Here is a 20,849-nt window from a genome sequence, read left to right on the forward strand (position 1 = left end):
CCATCCCCATGGGGAGCAGTGAGCTGCAGCTGTGGCCACGCTCGGGAACTATTTGGTTTAACCCCCCAATCCAACCGCTAAAAGCTGAGTGTCCAGCAGGGAGGCGGAGGGTACCATTGTTAAGGTTTTTGATATGACCCGACCAGGATTTGAACTTTGACCTCCCAGTCCCAGCGTGGACACTACCCCTAGACCACCATGACAACCAGCTTAAGTTCTCCGGTGGTAGACAAATTTTTGGGTTGATATAGTTGTAAACATGATAATAACTAATATTAGTTAGAATAGATTTGTATCTAATGGCTGCATTCTGCCACTTAGCCAGCTGAGGTCACTAAACCCCACATGATGTTTTACTTCATTAAGTTTTGACTCTAAGCTCTGGACAAGAATTCCTATGAACCTAGACCAGAACTGGTCCTAGAGGGCCATTATCCAACATGTTTCAGTTTAGAGTTCTCAGGTTGTGTCCTTCGTCCACTGCTGTCCTGAGGCAGGAATCACCAGCAGGTACGGAGGGTCAAATGTCTTGCCCAAGGACACAACAGCAGCATCAGAAACCTGAAACCCAAAACTGATAAGGGATGGATGGTTTTGATTCACGTTTGACAACAAAGTCATGTTCTGGGTCTGGGCAGGGTTATCTATCTCAGCAGGTCTAGAAGCAGATTCATGTTAATCCTGTTTTTTATTGGTTCCCCGACCTCTTCCTTCTTTCATTTCCGTCTCCAAGTCTGTTGGACTTTATAAAGTATGAATTTAATCAGTAGTTCAATGAACAAAAAAGTATAAACTATTTCCTGAATTTTCACAAGGCTGGGTTTTATTGTTAAACATGAAATGAAGATTAATAATATAAATTAGATCACAAAATATTCTGTTTTACTAAAATTGGTTGAAGCAAAAATGAATCCAAACTACATCAACTACTATATATATACATACATACATACATATACATACATACATATATATATGTATGTATGTATCGTCGTCATCTTTCTCTGCTTATCCGGGTCCGGGTCGCGGGGGCAGCATCCCAACTAGGGAGCTCCTGACTGTCCTCTCCCCGGCCACCTCCACCAGCTCCTCCGGCAGGACCCCAAGGCGTTCCCAGACCAGATTGGAGATGTAACCTCTCCAACGTGTCCTGGGTGGGCCCGGGTGCCTCCTGCTGGCAGGATATGTCCGAAACATCTCCCCAGGGAGGCGTCCAGGAGGCATCCTGACCAGATGCCCAAACCACCATAACTGACTCCTTTCGATCCGGAGGAGCAGCGGTTCTACTCTGAGTCCCTCCCGAATGTCCGAGCTCCTCACCCTATCTCTGAGGTTAAGCCCGGCCAGGAAACTCATTTCGGCCACTTGTATCCGCGAACTCGTTCTTTCGGTCATTACCCAAAGCTCATGACCATAGGTGAGGACTGGGACGTAGATCGACCAGTAAATCGAGAGCCTGGCATATATATATATATATATATATATATATATATACACACACACATAATTGAGGAGAATAAGAATAATCCTAAATTTCTTTTCAGTACAGTTGCCAAACTTACACAGAATCATAGCTCTGAGCCATCTATTCCCTTAGCCCTCAGCATCAACGACTTTATGGGATTTTTCACAAGTAAAATTAATTCTATTAGAAACAAAATCATTTGCATCCTCCCTATGCGATTTCTTCTTCCTCAGTAAGTGAGGCAGCATCAGAGGTAACTGTAGAACCTCATCTGTGTTTGAACCGTTTTGATCCAGTTGAGCTTTCAGAGTTATCAAAAATATTAGCTTCATCTAAACCTTCAACTTGCATTTTAGATCCAATCCCAACCAAATCATTTCCTTTGGTAACTGCCCCCATTCTAGATATAATCAATCTATCCTTAGTAAATGGATATGTACCACAGGATTTTAAGGCTGCTTTATTTATTCACTAAGTGTTATCTCCCCAGAAGAAGCTGCAGTGGTGTTCAATAGAATATTAAATCACAATATAGCCACTGAAACATGACTTGGTATATATGTTGTTTGTGTGTTGTGTCGGTGAGTGTGAGGGTGAGTGTGTGTGTGTGTGTGTGTGTGTGTGTGGTTGATGGGGGATTCAGCTGTTTCTTATTGTTAAAAGAGAGTTGTCCTCTCCACTATCACTAATGGTGGAAAGACTCTGACACTAGTCAGTGACTCAATGCAATTTGCCAGGTTCCTAATAAAGGAAACCTTTTCCTGATTGGCTTAATGAACTGAACTCAGTTGGAATGTTCACTTTTTGAATGCCTTGAGGCGACTCTTGTCGTGCTTTGGTGCTATTTAAATAAACTGAATTGACTATAAGAGATTAATAATCAACACATTCCTCGTGGGAATCTGCAGAAGAATTCCAGGTATAGTAAGAAGCAAGATGAAGGGAATTTCTTAGTTAAGACACTCTTCTTAACCCTCCTGGACATTTTAATAACAACTATTCTGTTAACAATTCCAGAAACTCTTCCAAGTCCTGCTGGAACATTTGTAACTGGATACAAACTCTCCCCATTATCCTTCTGATCTGTAGACTGGAGGTGGACCAGATCCCATCCACCAACTGACAGCAGACCCTAGAGACATTGAGAAAAGGACAAAGGCTGATTCTGAAATATTCCTGGTAATGTTTTGTGTTTGAGTGTCTGCAAGGAAAAAATGCTGGGAATGCTAGAATAAGTCATCACATGACTGAGGGCAGCTCTCCTGTACCAACGCACACTGGAAGCCAGTCAACCAGTAATCGTTGCCACATGTTTCATAGTGGTGTAGTCCAAACCATCATGTCTCAGTTGATGGGTACATTTGAGACAGTCTGTAGTCCAGAACCCAGAGTGCCCATCATGGGGATGCTGCTGATACATAACAGCACCAGAACCACAGCTGTGATGAGCTGAAACACAGAACACTGACAAACATCTCGAGTCTCTTTCTGGGTTTGCAGTAAACTGGTTCTGGTCTCTTACATCCAGTGAAAGTGAGATAATATCAGTTGTTAATAAATATATAAGCAAAAACCTCTTCTGACTGAATATAGATATATTAGTGGTCAAGACCGCATTATCCAGGGCAGGGGCCCAAGTGAACAGCCCAAGGAAGGGGACTTAAACTCTCTTTCCAGAGTATTTCTCTTATCTGATGGCACCATCTAGTGGCTGACAAGCATATCACACAAATAGTTTCCCCTTCCGTTTTTTTAAGACGGCGACTTCATGTTTGTTGTTTATTTAAGTTCTTCTGTAGCCGACAAACAGATAAAACACGTTCAAGTATTATTCTCATGTCATGTCATGTTCTCATATATTTATATTTTATAGACTCTTGTCCGTGAAAAGTTCATCAACTCTGCATCAGCCAAGGTATTCCTGACATCTGAAGCATCTAACCGGTAGTCTAACGCTATTGGTTAGTTCTGGTCGGCACTCAGATTCCTATTGCACGGAGCTCTGCGGGGCAGGGGGTGTGCTTAGCAAAAAAGCAAAAAAAAAAAAAAAAAGATGTTTTGCTTACATTTTATCATAGTACATGATGAGATAATCACTTTTATGAATTTCTGAAAGATCATACATAATGTGAAAGGGAAAACTCCGGAAAGATACTTTAAAGAGGTCTAACAAAAACATTAGACATTCATCACACAGTAACTGATTCAGCTATCGGGCATGACACACACACCACTACGATGATCAACCCTTTCTTTCAAGTCTGTGCGCCTCCTTCACGCTTGCTTCAGCATCTCCTCAAGTATGGAGAACACTGATAACTGATACACTCATGATGCTTCTTGCTGACCTGCACACAGCCACAGTAATGTTCTTACACACACTGTTCCCCTTTTCTTTATTGCTTCAAATGAATAAATACCATCCATCCTCCACTTATGTGGGGTCGAGTCGTGGGGGCAGCAACCTAAGCAGAGCCAGCCACTTGAGCCAGCTCCTCCAGAGGAATCCTAAAGAGTTCCCTAGCTAGCCGATAGACATATGCAACCTGCTGGGTTCCTTATATAGGAAACTTTTTACTGATTGGCTTAATGACCTGACCTGTGTTGGAAAGGTAACTTTGGGAAGTGCCTTGAGATGACTCTTGTCGTGATTTGGCGCTTCATAAATAAACTGAATTGAATTGAATGTCTGGAGAAACCTGGTGTGAGAAGGAGAAGGTGTTTTGGTGAATCTCATGCTGAGATAAGAGTTTCCAGCCTCTGAGAAACTTCCAGTCAGCAACAGCCAATCCTCATGTGTCCCACACTGTGTGATTTCAGCAGAGGGTTAAAACTTGACGTGGCAGGAAGAAGATATTAATCTGGCATAGAATCGCTGTCATGGTCCAGTTCAGACCCAACACCAGTTTTCTCATACAGAAACAACTGGTGCAGAATGATGACATTACATCGGAAACAGGAATGCTGGAATCCCATTCGTCCTCCTGCACCCCTAACATCTGCTGTACATTCAGTGGTGATGGCAGGAATCCTCCAGGATCCCACTGCATCTCCACAAGTCTTTAAAAAAACTTCAAAAACAATCAGGTACAGAGAACTAACAACGATCAGGGCCTCCTTTTTGAAGCAGCTTACACAGAAAACAGGTCTGACAACGGCAAGTGATTTTCCACACAAACTTATGATTTAGAAAGAAATTATTGATGTGAAAATGTGGCAACTTTAATGAAACCCAGATCCTTGCACCAACACACACACACACACACACACACACACACACACACACACACACACACACACACACACACACACACACACACACACACACACACACACACACACACATACACACTCACACATACACAATCACACACACACACACACACACACACACACACACACACACACACGTACGCGTCTCTGAACTGAGATAAAAAATGAGAACCTGAATGAGAACATCCTGCATTTCAGATTACACTTTAAGTTCAATTTGCACGCCTTTAATTTACTTGTTATTGCATTAAAGCTTCTTTCTGGAGTATTTCTCTTATCCGATGGCACCATCTAGTGGCTGACAAGCATATCACACTCCTTCCGTTTGTTTAAGATGGCGACTTCACGTTTCTGGTTATAAATGTGCTTCTGTAGCGAAAAACAGCTAAAACACGTTGTTTTACGAGTATTATTCTCATGTCATGCTGTGTTCTCATATTTATATTTTAGAGACTTGCTTATCAACTCTACATCAGCTGAGGCATTCCTTACATCTGAAGCATGTAAGCGGTTGTTTAATGCTATTGGTTAGTTCTGGTCGGCGCTCAGTTTCCTATTGCACGGAGCTCTGCGGGGCTGGGGGCGTGGTTAGCAAAAAAAACAAAACAAAGACATATTGCTGAAATTTTATCACAGTACATGATGAGATAATCACTTACAGTGTTTCCCCTAGGACTTTTTCCAGCTGTGGCTGGGGGGGGGGGGGGGGGGTGGCTTGGGGAGAAATTATGACACGTCTCTAAATAAAGTAAAATTTTCTAGTGCAGAGTGGAGACAACCCATAGAAGCACTGATTTGATCTCATTTCAGAGAAAAATAGAACAGGTTAGATGCACATAATAAATAAAATTACTAACAAACTCAGGAATCTGTTTCTTTGCTTCACTGTTCTGGTGCTGAGAATATCACTAATGCGGATCAAAGGAGATACACAGATGAATGCACCTCTTATTTATTATTTGGAAACTACATTTACTGCAGCTGGCAGAGGCAGAGATTTTTTCTATTGATACACGGAATTTACAGAATCATTTTCAATTTTAATAGGGGAAGACTGCAGGAGGAAGCGGTAAAATACAGGGGGTCCCCAGCAAAAACAAGAAACTTTACGAGTCTGATGAAACCTTCTGGTGTTCCATCAGGCAGTCACGGGGCAGCTCCAACGACCCAGTGGCTGTGCTGGGTCAATGTTATCGAGCTCAGTCTGGCTCGGCCGTGAACGAGCCGAGGCGACGTTGTGCTCTGCTTAAGAAGTGTTATTTTCCCGCTTCAGAAGAAAAGTCCAACGTGTTTTTATGCTTTCTCCGAGACATGTCACGTCACTAAGTTGTTAGCGCCGTGCGCTAACACGTCAATAGTGCAGCGTAGCCTGCTGGAGGTTTTAAGGGTTCAGATGAAAACACCCGACCTCTCAGGCTGCTCACACATCGATCTAAAGTTGTCGCTGTTGCGCTCACGCCGTAATACAGTATTGGATGCAGTTAAAGTCAGACATGAAAAAATAAATACATTTTACATGAATAAGTGATGATTAGCCTGGTGGGGGGAGGAAAATCTGGCCTAATAAGCACCGGAGGAAACCCTGTCAAGATCGTCAACACTCGTTTATCTTAATGCTGCTGAAACATGTAAACCAAAAAGCATTATATCCACTGCTACCTTTCTGATTTTAAACTCAGTAACTTATGCTGTAACTTCACCGTGCTCTGCCTGCTCCTCCTTGCTGCCCACCGGCTGTGATCACAAGCGACAACATAGGAGTTCCCGCTGCTTCTTCGGGAAACAGCGCCAAAAAAAAAAACGATCTTGTAGGTGTGGCGGTGGGATTTCAGCCGTGGCATGTCGCCACGGCTACGCCTATGTAAGGGAAACCCTGACTTTTATGGATTTCTGAAACATTTTACATCATTTCTGAAAGGGGAAAACTCCGGAAAGCTGCTTTAATTGTCTGACGAGCAACAGCATGTCCAGAAATAATTACGTTGCACTGCTCTGCTGTCCATGAACTGTTTGGTTTCAGCAGGAATGATGTTTATTTGACATGATGAAAACATCTGCTTCTCCTACCTTTTTATTTAACCTGGTTGTCTTTTACAAGGGAGACCTGACCAAGTCAGAGCAGCAGCACAAGTTACAACATGATAAAATACACTCATATTTTAAATTAATTTCCACATAAAATGGGTTAAAACCTACACACACAGATAGTCTGGTCTCAAGTGACCTTCTCAGAGTCTTTAATCTGCTCCAAGAAACCAAGGCCTTGGTTTTTAAATCATTCTGTAACAGATACCATAAGGATGGAGCAGCAAAGCTAAAAGCTTACCAATGCACAAGTAGACGTGCCGGCAGTGACCAGTTCACTTTTGAAGATAACAAACAATAAAGGGTAAGACGTTGGTGGTTGGTTATAAAGCACAGGGCACAGTGATACACACTGTCCAACATGCTCAAACGGGGGTATGAGTATTCACATACAAGATGTCTCCATAGTCTATCACAGGCAAAACATTGATTCAACAAACCTTTTTTTTTTTTTACAATAAAAGAAAAACAAGATTCATTTCTGTAGTAAATTCCTACTAAAAGTCTCAGCTGTTTATTAAATGCTGGATATGAAGCTTAACCCTCTCAGGCTCAAAATAAGTTTTGATAAAAGGACAAACAACTAAGTCCTTCAGGGGAGCTTCTGAGTTAAAAATGCTCATGAAATACATATGTGGAGTAACCAGGTAGGTAGGTTTTAACGTTGCTAATCTGCAACGCCTGCCTCCAGAGGGTTAAAAGACCTAGACACATAAAACTTGACACTAGTTCCATCTGCTGACCCAGATTAGTACAAATTGACTTAGACTCATTGACTGTTTTTGAGAAAAACACAAATTTAGTTTTTCAGCATTTAATAGAAGGTGGAATAACTGTTCTTGTATTTGATCAAATGCTGACTGAAGGTACTGAAAGGCCTTTGTAGAGTTTGAGGCTGAACAATAATGAATTGTATCATCTGCATAAAAATGTAATTTGGCATTTGGAATATTTTGACCAATATAATTTATATAGATGGTGAAAAGTAAAGGACCAAGGATGGATCCCTGCTACCTAAAGCCCCATGCTCATTGATTTGGAACATCTCAGCGATCCCGAGCAGCCGTTTAGGATGGTATCAATCATTATGGCCGTCTTCCTCTTTATCCCATCTTGCATGTTTATTTTGATGTCTGCTGTGATCACTCTACCGCTCCATCCCCACTCCAACACTGAGAGTGGAAGACTACCTCATCAGTCTCAGTGAAACTATGTTTTATAGACCTCTTGGTTGTCATGGAAATGTCATCAATCAGCTGGCTTATTTGTATGCAGAATATTCACAAGGTCCGTTGCATTGACCACTTAAAGCTGAAAGTGGTCAATGGCTTGTTTTTGAGATGGCATCTTTTAGGGTTCCACAACTCCCCAAGGTGCTTTACAACAAACAGTCATCCACTAAGTCACACACACACACACACACACACACACACACACACACACACACACACACACACACACACACACACACACACACACACACACACACAAGGAAGGGTTAAGTGTGTTGCCCAAGGACACAATAACTGCAACAGATGGGGCTTGACACTGCAACCCCCCAGTTATGGGGTGGGCACTGTCGCCCAGGGGTGTGGTTCTCCTGTCCCTTCCTTCTTATGGTTAGGAGAAATAACATCTATTTCCACAACACTGCTGCTCTTCATTGGCTGGTGTCAAATTACAGTTGGCAGTGCTGACTCTGTAAACCCGTGGGCTCACAGAGTGTAAACTGTAACTATGTCCCTCTTCAGCCATTTTGACAGGAGAAAAGCCGAAAACACCCAGACAGCTGAGAGAGACATCTGTTTCAGTGTAACCCTCGTCTCCAGCACAATGAAGACATTACACTGTGTTTGGATTATTTCAATTTAAAGCTTTTACTTATTCTAGCTTTTGAGTTTCAGTAAGAACGCTACACATTTTTATAAATGGCCCCTGGACTCTTTTACATATGAGAGTTAAGCATATATGATGGAAAAACATTTTTTAAATCCTTCAATTTAACATCTGGCTTCCCAGGAAAAGACTGAGCCATTCCAGAAATCCAAAACTAACCTGTTGTTTGTAAAACTGAGGTGGAGGTCTCCTTCTGGAGGCCACAGCTCTGTTTAAACCATCAGAACCTCCTCGGGGACCAGATTCCAAGGCTGATGGCCAGCAGGTCAAACAAGACTCAGCAGAAGGAAAAGAGCTCAGTTCTAGAAAAGCCAGAGGAAAACAGAATCCTCCTGCGAGGGGATTTAACCCAACACAGCTTTCTGCTCAGACAAAAGGAACTGAAACATCTACAGACGTGGACAAATTTTAATGAAAGGAAAATCCACAATTGTCACTGAAATAACTTCAATAAGTAATAATCAAAAAATAATCTATGTCATTTAACCAAAGAAAGTGAGACAATGCTTTTCAAAAATACTTCAACAGAATTATAAAACGAAAATACATTAATGGATCAGGCCTGGACAAAAATGGTGGTACCCTAAATATTAAATGTTGACACAGCTATTTCAACTGGCTGTAGCTTGGAAATGGTTAGAGATAAAAGTGAACTGTAAATTAGGGATATATCCATACCACTTTTTTTACAAACCGATACGATACAATACTTGTATCTGAGTACTCGACGATAACGATTACTGATACTGATACCACACAAAAAAATGCAACGAATTGGAATACAGGTTTTATTTTCTTCTCTGCTTTCAAAAAGAAAAGACTGCCAGTAAGATAAAGAATAAAATATATTAACAAAACTAAAATATTAGGTGAAGGTGAAGGTTGGGCTGGCACCTCACCATGGTGTAGGGGTTTGAGTGTCCCAATTATCCCAATGACCTCTGGTAGCGTCACCCATGGCAAACAGAGAATGTCTCTGCTGGTAGAAGCTAACCATTAGCCTTAGCAACTCCACCACAGCAGAACTCCTCCAGGCTTGTGTTATTTGTGGAGATAAATCATCAATGCTGCAGAGCAAACAGAGTCAGTGGTAGAGTTGTGTTGCTGTTAGCCAATCAGAGGAGAGATGTCCACATATCAGGAAATAAGACTCTAAATCCTGTAATTTCTCACCCCCTATCCTTCGGCTAACTTCAGGTGAGCAGGTGAGGTCCTTGAAGACATGGATGTCCAGGAATGTAGATGACTGAACTTGCTCCACTCATGTGTTGTTCTTGGGCCGGGGAGGGGATTCTTTTGTTTTGCAATGTGCAGTCAAAAGTAGGGTTGGGCGATGGGACAAATTATTTGAGGACCGTGGTGTTGAGTGGCGAGTGGAAACCCTTCTACCTTTCAGAGTCTGGAAGACGTCTGGTTCTTTCATTTGGAGAAAATTTTCCTGATTTTAAAACTTTAGCTGAAGTAGCACTTGTCGTTATTTAGCCCCTGCTTCGAGTGTGTCAGCGGAGTGTGGATCCATCCAGAACAACATGTAAACAGCCACTAGTCTGAGGCAAAGGTCCAGAACCTCATAGTCTCTTCAGCAAGCTCCCTAGCACTAGAACTCCCAGCATTTTCTGATTCCCCCAGCACTACCAGAGATTTGTCAAATTGCTGCTTGGTTTGATAACAATGACTATATCACTGATCGTTAGCTGCCTTTCATTTGTAAATGTAGCCAGCCACAGATGATGGCCAATGGAATGTGCTTGGGTGTTGGGGTTTAAGCCTGATTCATGCTTCTCCGTCTGCGTCAGTGTGGAGACACGCAACATCCTTGCGGGCCTGCTGGAGAGCTCCCCAAGGACGGACGAAGTCGAGCTCTCTTTTCTAAACATCCGTCAGTCGAGATGGACAATGCAAGCTTGTGATTGGTCAGGACGCCGCTGTCGTCTACACCGCCGCCATTGCGCCCTCAAAAACATAAAGAGAGCCGAGGATAACTAGCGGCAGACATGGACCAGCTTGAAGAAAACCTCGCGAAAAAACTCTAAAAACATGATCGTTTAATTCCCCCGTGACTGGAGGAGTGAAAAGATGCGCAGCAAGCATTTTACTTGTGGACGGAAATGACAGGAAACGTGGGTTTAGAGGTGGCGAGCGCATGAAGAGGTGGACGAGGATGAGAGACAAATTTGTCTGTGTTAAAAAGTCTCATATACAAAAAACACAATATAAACACACTATCTTGGAACGGATATATGACAGGATACCACAGAACAGCGCTACGCCCTCTGTTGTCCTGCCGGGGAATTGCTTTGCAACACTCCAGGAGACGGAGAAGTATGAGAGCAAAACGCTTCCGTCAATCCCTGCGTGTCTGTCCCTTGCGGAGCCGACAGAGAAGCATGAATCAGACTTTAGTCTTTCAGGCTAGCCCAGTGGCTCTATGTGTCTCTCTCCTGAACATCTTAGGTGTGTTCTTGCTGTGTCTTTGTAAATCCATGCTTTCGTTCTTTTTTAAACACAGAAACAGTTTTGTTTACCTGTTTGTAGCTACGGTTTCGCCGACAGCTGCCGGCTTCTTCAGGCTGACGCTGATGGTGGCGCGTCACTTCCTTCTCCGTTTATCTGCGGGCAGCAGAGGACGTTGTCGCCCTCTACTGCCCGCTCTCCCCTCTCCGACGATGCAGTCCCATGCGTGGTCCAGCGTGTAAACTCCGTCGTCCCTGTTCATGGTCCCACATCCACGTCTCCTTATCTCTATTGCTTCCTTGATCCATCTTTTGTATTTTTGTTGTTCAGTGGTTATGATCCGTGTGCTGTCCCAGTCCATTATATGGTTTTCTCTTAAGCAATGTTCTGTTACGGCTGACTTTTTTATTGTACTTTCTGCTTCTTCTTTTGCTGCTCTTGTGTGTTTACGATTTGCCTCTTTCTCGCACTCCTTTCTGTGTTCTATTGTCCGTGTATTGAGTTGGCGTCCGGTTTCTCCTATGTATGTTTTATTGCATATTTTGCATGGGATTTCGTAGATGACTCCACATTTTTGTCCAGCTGATATTTTGTCTTTTGGGTGTACTAATCTGTTTCTAACTGTTGTGTATGGCTTTGTTGGTGTGTTTATGTTGTGTTTTTTCATTGTTGCTCTTATTTTTTCCGTTATGCCTCTGATGTATGGTAGGGTTATCACTGGTTTTGGTTCTTGTCTTTCTGGGTTTCTGGTTCTTTTTTTGGGTTGTTCTTTGCTTTCTGTTTTTGTTTGTTGTTTTCCTTTGTTTATTGCCCATGTCGGGTATCTGCAGGTCTTTAAAGCGTGTTGTATGTGTTTGTCCTCTTGTTTACGGTCTCTCTCTTCTGTTATTATGTTTGCTCGGTGATATAATGTTCTGATTACTGACATTTTGTGTATGGTGGGGTGTTCTGATGTCCATAATAGATATTGGTCTGTGTGTGTTGGTTTCCTGTATGTGTTTATGTTTAGGGTCCCGTCGGTCTGCCTGGTGATTTTCATGTCCATAAATGCTATGCTGCCTTCTGTTTCTAACTCATAAGTGAATTTTATGTTGCCCGTGTCGTCAATATTGTTTAAGTGTTGTGTTAGTGTTTCTGTTTGACCTTTTGGTATGATTTCCAGTATGTCGTCTACGTAGCGTTTCCATAGTTTTATTTTGCAGTTTGGGGGGGCGGTGGCTATGGCTTTTTGTTCCAGGTCTTCCATGAAAAACTCGCACAGGGTGGCTGATAACGGGTTACCCATGGCGAAGCCTTCCAGTTGTTTGTATATTGTGTTGTCGTATGTGAAGTAAGTGGAGTTAGCTACCAGTCCTATCAGTTGTGCTATGTCATCTGCTGTGAGGTTTGTCCTTTTATGTACAGTTTTGTCTTGTCTGATTCTGTTAACTACTATGTCTATGGATTTTTGGGTTGGTGTTTTTGTGAACAGAGATGTGACGTCATGTGAGATGAGTATGTCGTTGTCTTCTATTGTAATTTCCTTTAGTTCTTTTGCCAATTCTATACTATTTTTGCAGTGTTGGTCTGTATTTCCTAATAACGGGCTGATGATTCTGCTGATATCTTTTGCCATGTTGTATGTTGGTGTACCTATGCTGTCAACTATTGGTCTAAGTGGGGTGTTTTGTTTATGTATTTTTGGTGTTTCATATATTCTTGGTGTTATGTTTGCTGTGGGAATCCAGTGTTTGTACATTTTTTCTGTTATTTTGCCTTTTTCGTGCAGTGGCTTCAGTAATTTTTTCATGTTTTTCTTAATGTTTTCTGTTGGATCTTTTTTAAGTATTTCATATATATTTTTGTCTTCTAGCATCTGTTTCATCTGTTGTTTATATTTTTCTCTGTCCATAACTACTGTGGTTCTTCCTTTATCTGCCGGTAGAATAATTATCTGTTCATTTTTGGATAAAGCTGTCATGGCTGATTGTTCTTCTTTTGTAATATTGCTGTGTTGAATTTGGCTGTTTTTTAATATCCCAACTACGTTATTTCTGAGTTCTGCTTTCTTTCCCTCATCTGTGATCTGTTGACATGCTAGTTCTGTTGCTACAATAAATTCATCATATGGTATTTCTTTTGGTGTGACTGCAAAGTTTAAACCTTTCTTTAATATCCTCTCTTCTGCTTCTGTTAGTTTGTATTGTGAAATGTTACATACCCATGAGTTTGGTGTGGAGTTGCCTTGTATTTCTCCCCTCTTTTTCTTGTTTATGAGTCTGTTTAACTTCTTTATGTGTCTTTCTTTCACTTTTATGAACTCTTGTTCCTGTTTTTCCATCATGTGTCCTTTAATTAGTTCCTCCATTTGTTTATCAAGTTTGTAATTCCTTTTCAAGTCCAGGTGTCCTCTTTCCAGTTCGTCCTCCACACGCCTCTGTTTGGTTATGACGTTCCTTATCCTCTCCTTGAGCAATGCTCTCTGTGCTCTTTCTATTATATTTTGTGCTGTCTGGGTCCGGATCGATGTTTTCAGCTGTAGGCTTGTGGGTGTGATGTTTTCGTCCCGGCATCTTAAACAGAAGCGAAGGTGGTTTCTTAGACGTGCGCGTTTCTGGTGTAATCGTTCCAAACGGCGGAAGTCCTTCGTTCCTTGTTGTCCGTATTTCTCTTTGAACATCTTAGGTGTGTTCTTGCTGTGTCTTTGTAAATCCATGCTTTCGTTCTTTTTTAAACAAAGAAACAGTTTTGTTTACCTGTTTGTAGCTATGGTTTCGCCGACAGCTGCCGGCTTCTTCAGGCTGACGCTGATGGTGGCGCGTCACTTCCTTCTCCGTTTATCTGCGGGCAGCAGAGGACGTTGTCGCCCTCTACTGCCCGCTCTGGGACAGCACACGGATCATAACCAGTGAACAACAAAAATACAAAAGATGGATCAAGGAAGCAATAGAGATAAGGAGACGTGGATGTGGGACCATGAACAGGGACGACGGAGTTTACACGCTGGACCACGCATGGGACTGCATCGTCGGAGAGGGGAGAGCGGGCAGTAGAGGGTGACAACGTCCTCTGCTGCCCGCAGATAAACGGAGAAGGAAGTGACGCGCCACCATCAGCGTCAGCCTGAAGAAGCCGGCAGCTGTCGGCGAAACCGTAGCTACAAACAGGTAAACAAAACTGTTTCTGTGTTTAAAAAAGAACGAAAGCATGGTGTCTCTCTCCTGTTTTGAATTTGGTCAACTGAACTTGTCCATCCAAAGACTTCACAGAAGCACACAAAAGACAAGAAAGGATTTTTATATAGCGCTTAATAAAAAAATAAAAAAGCACGAGTCACTTTGAAAGAAAAATACAAAAGGGGTAAAAATATAATTAAAATTTTAAGATAAAATGAAGAAATTAAGATTTTCAAAAATGAGAATAAAAATGAAAAAAAAAAAATAAAAATAATAATAATAAGGTTAGCATGGGATCCTGAAAAATGTGGAATTGTTCATGTCCTCTGTCCTGTCTCCCATATTTCTTCCATGTCTCTCCCCTTTTCCTGTGCTTCATTGCTTTTTCTGTCCCTCTATTTATTATCTTTCAGCTTTCATACTCACACCCTTGTTACAGTGTCAGTCCAGCCATTCTCAGCCCTAGCCTCTGATAATTTCAGGTTTTACTTCTCATCAGTTTTCACTTTCTTATTTTTTGTGTAATTTTTGTATTTTCATGTTTTATTTAGCTTCCGTTTTTGTGCCTTTGAGCACTGCGTTTTTCGTAGTTTTTTTGTTTTTGTTTAGGATCTTCTATTCTCCTGTTCTAGTTTTTTCCTCAGTTTTTTTCCAATTGTTTTTATCCCCTCTGCTCTTTGATTTACTTAGTACGATCCTGTTCTTGGTGTTAAGTTTAATCATTTTGCTAGTTTGTCCTTATGTTCTCCTAGCTTTTCAGTTTCAGTAATCTCCATGTTTGCACTGCATTATGGTTCTTTTTTAAACACAGAAAAAGTATTTTACCTTGTTTTTACTGATGTTTCGGCTATCACTGCAGCCTTCTTTAGAGTTTTGCCACTGTTAGTGGCATCACTTCCTTTCCTATTTGTGTGTTGAGTTGCCGTTCGGCTTCTCCAATGTATGTTTTATTGCATAGTTTGCATGGGATTTTATATATGACTCTACATTTGTGTTCTGCTGATATCTTGTGTTTGGGGTGTACAAGTCTTTTTCCAACTGTAATGTATGGTTTTGTTGGTGTACTTATGTTGTGTTTTTTCATTGTTGCCATTATTTCTGTTATGCCTTTTATGTATGGTTACATAAACAGAGTAGGAAGTGTATTCTGGTCAGAAATCACAACCAACCAACAACAACGGAGGCCTGCCATTAGAGCCTCACAGGCAGGATAACTGCAAGGCCGACTTGAACGGTTCAACTAATTGTGAATAGGTGACTTTTAGCAGACAAACTTGCTATATTTACATTTGAAAAGATGGCTTCTAACACCTATGATAAAGCTGCTTTTCAGGTGTAGAAAACAAGTCATACTCAAGCTGGGAGGACACTGTGCAACTTTTTCACTCGTAGCACTCAGCTTCAGCTCAAATTGTAAGACTTCCTCGCAGGGCAGATCTCACGAGTCATGTGCTCACACTGTACGACCCAGTTCCCGGATGCAACCTGACTGCTCACACTGTACGTCTGGTAGCAACACGTCGGACCTAAAAATATGTTTAAAATAGCAGTTTTTACTCAACACGTCAGACTTTTTTGTCTTGCCTGTTGTCCTTCGGGAGTGCTGCAGGAGGACACACAGGGATTTATGGGGGTTGGATGAGGAAAACGAAATAAAGAAAGTAAATCTGTGTTTTGTGATCAGTTTAATTTGACATGAACACGACAAACACGCTTTCTTGACAATCTTTGTGAGTAAAAAAACGTGTAGAAATAGAAACGAACAACGTGTGTTATTAGGGAAATAGCGGGCGAGCAGTGTTGATGCATGATTGTGCATGTGCCGTGAACGGTTCTGATACTTTTTGGGTCGCAGCTGCTCGCAGCACCGCATCAACAGTGCGATACCCTCACGAGGGACGAGCAAAAAATCAAACACGCCAGAAGTCCGTGCTGATCGGTAGCTGGTCAGGCGGTGTTAATCGCCTCTCGTAACCCCCTGTACACTACACGACGCTCAGCGCAAAACTCGCCCCGATCTTGTGGATTCTCGCACGAGTGGAAAATCGGCTCAAAAAAGTGAAAAAGTCGCACAGTATACACCCGGCTTCATACACAGACTTGGGTGTGGTGTGTTGGACAGTGGGCGGGATCGTGAACTGTGATGACAATATAAACTTGGGAATAAGAAGGACAGTTTACTACAAGAACCTTTGGCTTGATAAACACGACACAAAGATGCCAAAAGGCTACACTGCTGCCGAGGCTTTGGCTCTGCTGCAAAATATGGGTTCTTGTGATTCAGATGGGGGGTGGGGGGTGGGGGGGGGATTCATTCTCTTGCAAGAGAGTTCTGACTTGTCTTCAGATGATGAGTTGTGTTAGTCTGGCAAGCCAGACTAAATAAATGTATTATTTAGTCTGGCAATGCTCCATTGACGGCTCTCGGTTGTGGGGCGGGTTCTACCATTGTCTTTCAAATGATCTCCGCATGCTACTGGACAATGAATGTGACATACTCTTGTTTCACTCTGTTGCATCATCCCACCCACCAGGCATATAAAGTGCCCTGATTGGCCCACAAAGCGGATAAAGCTCTGTGATTTGTTCACTATGCAGATAGAGCACTATTATTGGCCCACCATTATGGACCAATCACAGCTCTTTATGTGTTTGAAACCCCTCTAGAGAGCTGTGATTGGCCAGCCAGAATGCTGTTGGGGCTGCAGAGGTTCCAGTGGAGCGTTCCTAGACCAAACTTTGCAAAGCAAGAATTTGGTCTAGTTCACTAGGCTAGAGTTGTGTTCCACATCAGAGAGCAGAACTCCTCCAAAGAAGAAAGGTCGACTGGAGACACAGACAGGCAACATTTTGGAACTTGAAATGTTTGAATCTTTGAATGAATTGTCACTACACCACCGATTCACATGTAATTGCCACATTTACAGAACAAACGCAACCATCCACAAGTGATTAAGGATCCTGGATAACAACAACCCAGTCAAATGACAACTCCCTGGTAGAGATGGGGGATCCCGTCAAATGACAAGTCTCTGGGAGTTCTAGTGCTAGAGGCCATCTGATTACGCACAAGCTGCAGGTGACCAGTTCAGGTTTACGCGGAGCAGAAGGAATGTGCGTTCGGGCCGCAGCAGGTGCAACGTTCCTAGTTTAAGTGAAATCATTGAATTGCATTGTTTATGTTATTGGGCCACTCTGATCAACTTATTTGGACTAAATATTGATTAAAATGAATGGAAATGTAAAGGTAATGAATGATTATGTATTGTTGCGACCTCAGAGTGCGTCCAAATACAGCAACAATTCAATTTCATTTCCTACCCATTGATGAAAGAAACCTAGTAGCCTTTGTTCAGAAGAAAAACATTCTGCTTAAATAAAATCCCACAACAGCGGCCACCACAGGGTAACAAAGACGAGGCTTCTTCTTAACACTTTAACCGCATTTAATACGAGCCATTTACATGTCATTCTAACAAATACAACATCAAACAAGAAGAAAAATCTAATTTCTCTTCCAGCAAACATTTGCACTAATTAGGATGTGTGGTGTGTTGTTGAACGCTGAACTTAAGTCAACAAAGAACAGCACACACAGCTCTCTGGGCTTTGGGTGGAGTTGAGGCTGTTATGGGGGGATGATGGTATGCAACCTAAAGAATAAAGAAACCAGACAGCCTGGTGTAGGTTGATGCATAACTCCACAGACAACAGCCTGTACATCTGCACCTACTTAGCAAGACGTTCGTAACACAAAACAATCAAAGTGCAGCTTGTTTGCAAATGTGTCTCTGAATTTCTAAATAATGGCTCAAAGGCAGCAGATCTGACAGCAGAAACTCTAAATTATAGGTTTTTGCTGCCAGACAAGTTTAAACCTTCAAACCAAAAGTTAAAACCTGTCCTTGAATTTTTGAAAGAAACAAGTTTCTTCTATAGAGAAACTGAACAAGCAGGCCGAGTTGTTGTCCAGATAAACTCAGCAGACTTTTGAGTTTTCTAACTGGGAGAAAGAAGCTCCTTCTAAAGTAAGAGCTATATGAGCTATCTAAAGCAAACAAGCTTGAGTGTTTCACTTCAAACTTCTTCAGAATTAGAGGCTACAAGAAAGAAGTCGTGTTTGACCTCATATATAGCTTTATCTCCATGCTAGCCGTCAGCACAGTGGTGGAGGGTTAATGCAGCTTTACCAATTCAGCAATACAAACTAGCTTTTAAACACAAACACAGCCTCACAACTGCTCACATCTGTGGTGTGTTGCAAAATGCACGAGTGCGTAATGAGTGCAGGGCCCTGGTAAATGTGGAACTGCAGTGGTTCAGTGAGACGGACAACCAAATGGACCAATTGTTGGTTGGTTCAGGACTGTTATTGGCTGAGGTTTTTAGAACCACTTAAAGTTAATTTGCTCTAATTAATCAAACTTTAAGGAAGAGAAGAATAAAGACTCTCAAAGTCCAAAAGGATCCGATCAAAGGGATAAGTTCTTACATTCATCTACAACCCAATTGTCATGTCCAAACCCTAACCCACTACACAAACCAGTGCTGCAAATGAAAATGACCTGCACTTGGTCAGAGGACTCCAAAGCACTTTACACTACACTGGTGTTGATGAGCTACATCCTAGCCTCAGCCCTGGGGTCCACTGACGGAAATCATGGTCCACCGGACCAGCAGCAGGCGGGAGGGTGAAGTGTCACACATGGAGCCTGGGTTCAAACCAGCAACCCACCAATACCTCAGCTGGTAATCCCTTGAACCTGGACCTAATAGGAACTGTTGAGTATTTCTGCTTCACAAAAACAGACAATCACAACACAGCTGTGGCTGGAATTAACTTCTGCAGTGAGGCATTATTTATCATTCCAGCAGGTTTTATTAGTGGTTCTGTACCGTTTGGAGTGAAGTACCAATGAAACTGCCCACACTGCTACAGAAAATTGGTTACTGGCCCTTTTCCCAGAACCACAAAGGTTTAGAGATGCTCATAATTATTAACACACTTGTAACCAGCTCGTATCACTCCCATTTTCAAATCTTGGCCTCTGTCTTTTTCCTCTCCGACAAAAAAAGCTGATTAGACCTAGGAGTGGCTCTGGAGGTGCCTGAGGTTGTCCACCTTATGTCTAAAACAACCAAAGACTCAGTTAACAGGAAAAATTCAGGTGAAGTTTGGGAATCCCTCTATCTTAACAGTTAGTATTTTCAGGTTTATTTAGTTCTAGTGATAGAACGATATACTTTTTTAGTAGAGCCCATGTAAAGGTGGACACATCTGCAGGCAGCCTAGTCCAGCTGCCGAATTTGATTAAAAAATTTACACTGATATAGTAGGTACCGGATCTGTGCAGGATGCCAGATCTGCTTGGGGGCCTGCGCTTGCTGATGACATCACACCATAGGATTGAATATTCTTCAATCATATGGTTTATAGCTAACAAGTCAGAGTTATTAATAATACAGCTTGTCCAGAACAAGACTGCTCATTTGGTCCTAGGATGTTCTTATGCTACTAGTGTTGCTAAAATGCATCACATGTTATCATGGCCTCTAATAACGGCTAAATTGTAGTACAATTCCTTCCTTCCTTCCTTCCTTCCTTCCTTCCATCCATCCATCCATCCATCCATCCATCCATCCATCCATCCATCCATCCATCCATCCATCCATCCATCCATCCATCCATCCATCCATCCATCCATCCATCCATCCATCCATCCATCCATCCATCCATCCATCCATCCATCCATCCATCCATCCATTCATTCATTCATTTTCTTTCGCTTATTTGGATTCAGGTCGCAGGGTCAGCAGCCTAAGTCGAGAGGCCCAGACTTCCCTCTCCCCAACGACTTGGGCCAGCTCTTCTGGGGGAATCCCAAAGCGTTCCCTGGCCAGGTGAGGTCAAACATGTCCTGGGTCCCCCTTTAGGTCTCCTCCCGGTTGGACGTGCCCGGAAAACCTCAGGCGTCCAGGAGGCATCCTAATCAGGTGCCCAAACCACCTCAACTAGCTCATCTTGATGTGGAGGAGAAGCTCCTCTCGTTGCGGAGGAGCAGCTAATCTTCTACGAGCCCCTCGTGGATGATCGAACTTCTCACCCTACCCTATCCTAAATATCGGCCCAGTTTTTTTTATCGGACTGATACTGCTATGTTAAAAAATGACTAACATCGGCCGATACCAATATTGATGCCGATGTATTGTGTGTATCCCTAATTTTTTTAAGTTTATTTACTCTGACCAAATACACATCCACTATACTATGAATGCATGTGATACTAACTTAATGGCAAAACAGGCCAACATAAATGTCTTGCAATTTCTTTCTTCTGCCATCTATAGAGCATCTGTGGCCTGGAATATGTACCCCCAAAATATTAGAGAATTAAAGGGCATGCATTCTTTTAAAAATCATTAAAATTTTATTATAGCATTGGTTCCACCTAAATTCAATTCAATTCTAGTTTATTTATATAGCGCCAAATCACGACAAATCAAATCAAATCAAATCAAAA

At 42.2% G+C, this 20,849-nt stretch overlaps 1 protein-coding gene across 5 annotated transcripts in view; it reads right to left on the reverse strand.

Annotated features, from left to right (window-relative positions):
- cenpp (centromere protein P) overlaps window positions 1-20,849 on the reverse strand; it is a 125,940-nt gene that overhangs the window by 51,828 nt on the left and 53,263 nt on the right. The window lies entirely within an intron of this gene.

Source organism: Nothobranchius furzeri, chromosome 3 (genome assembly GCF_043380555.1).
Source record: "Nothobranchius furzeri strain GRZ-AD chromosome 3, NfurGRZ-RIMD1, whole genome shotgun sequence".
Taxonomy (NCBI): Eukaryota; Metazoa; Chordata; class Actinopteri; order Cyprinodontiformes; family Nothobranchiidae; genus Nothobranchius; species Nothobranchius furzeri.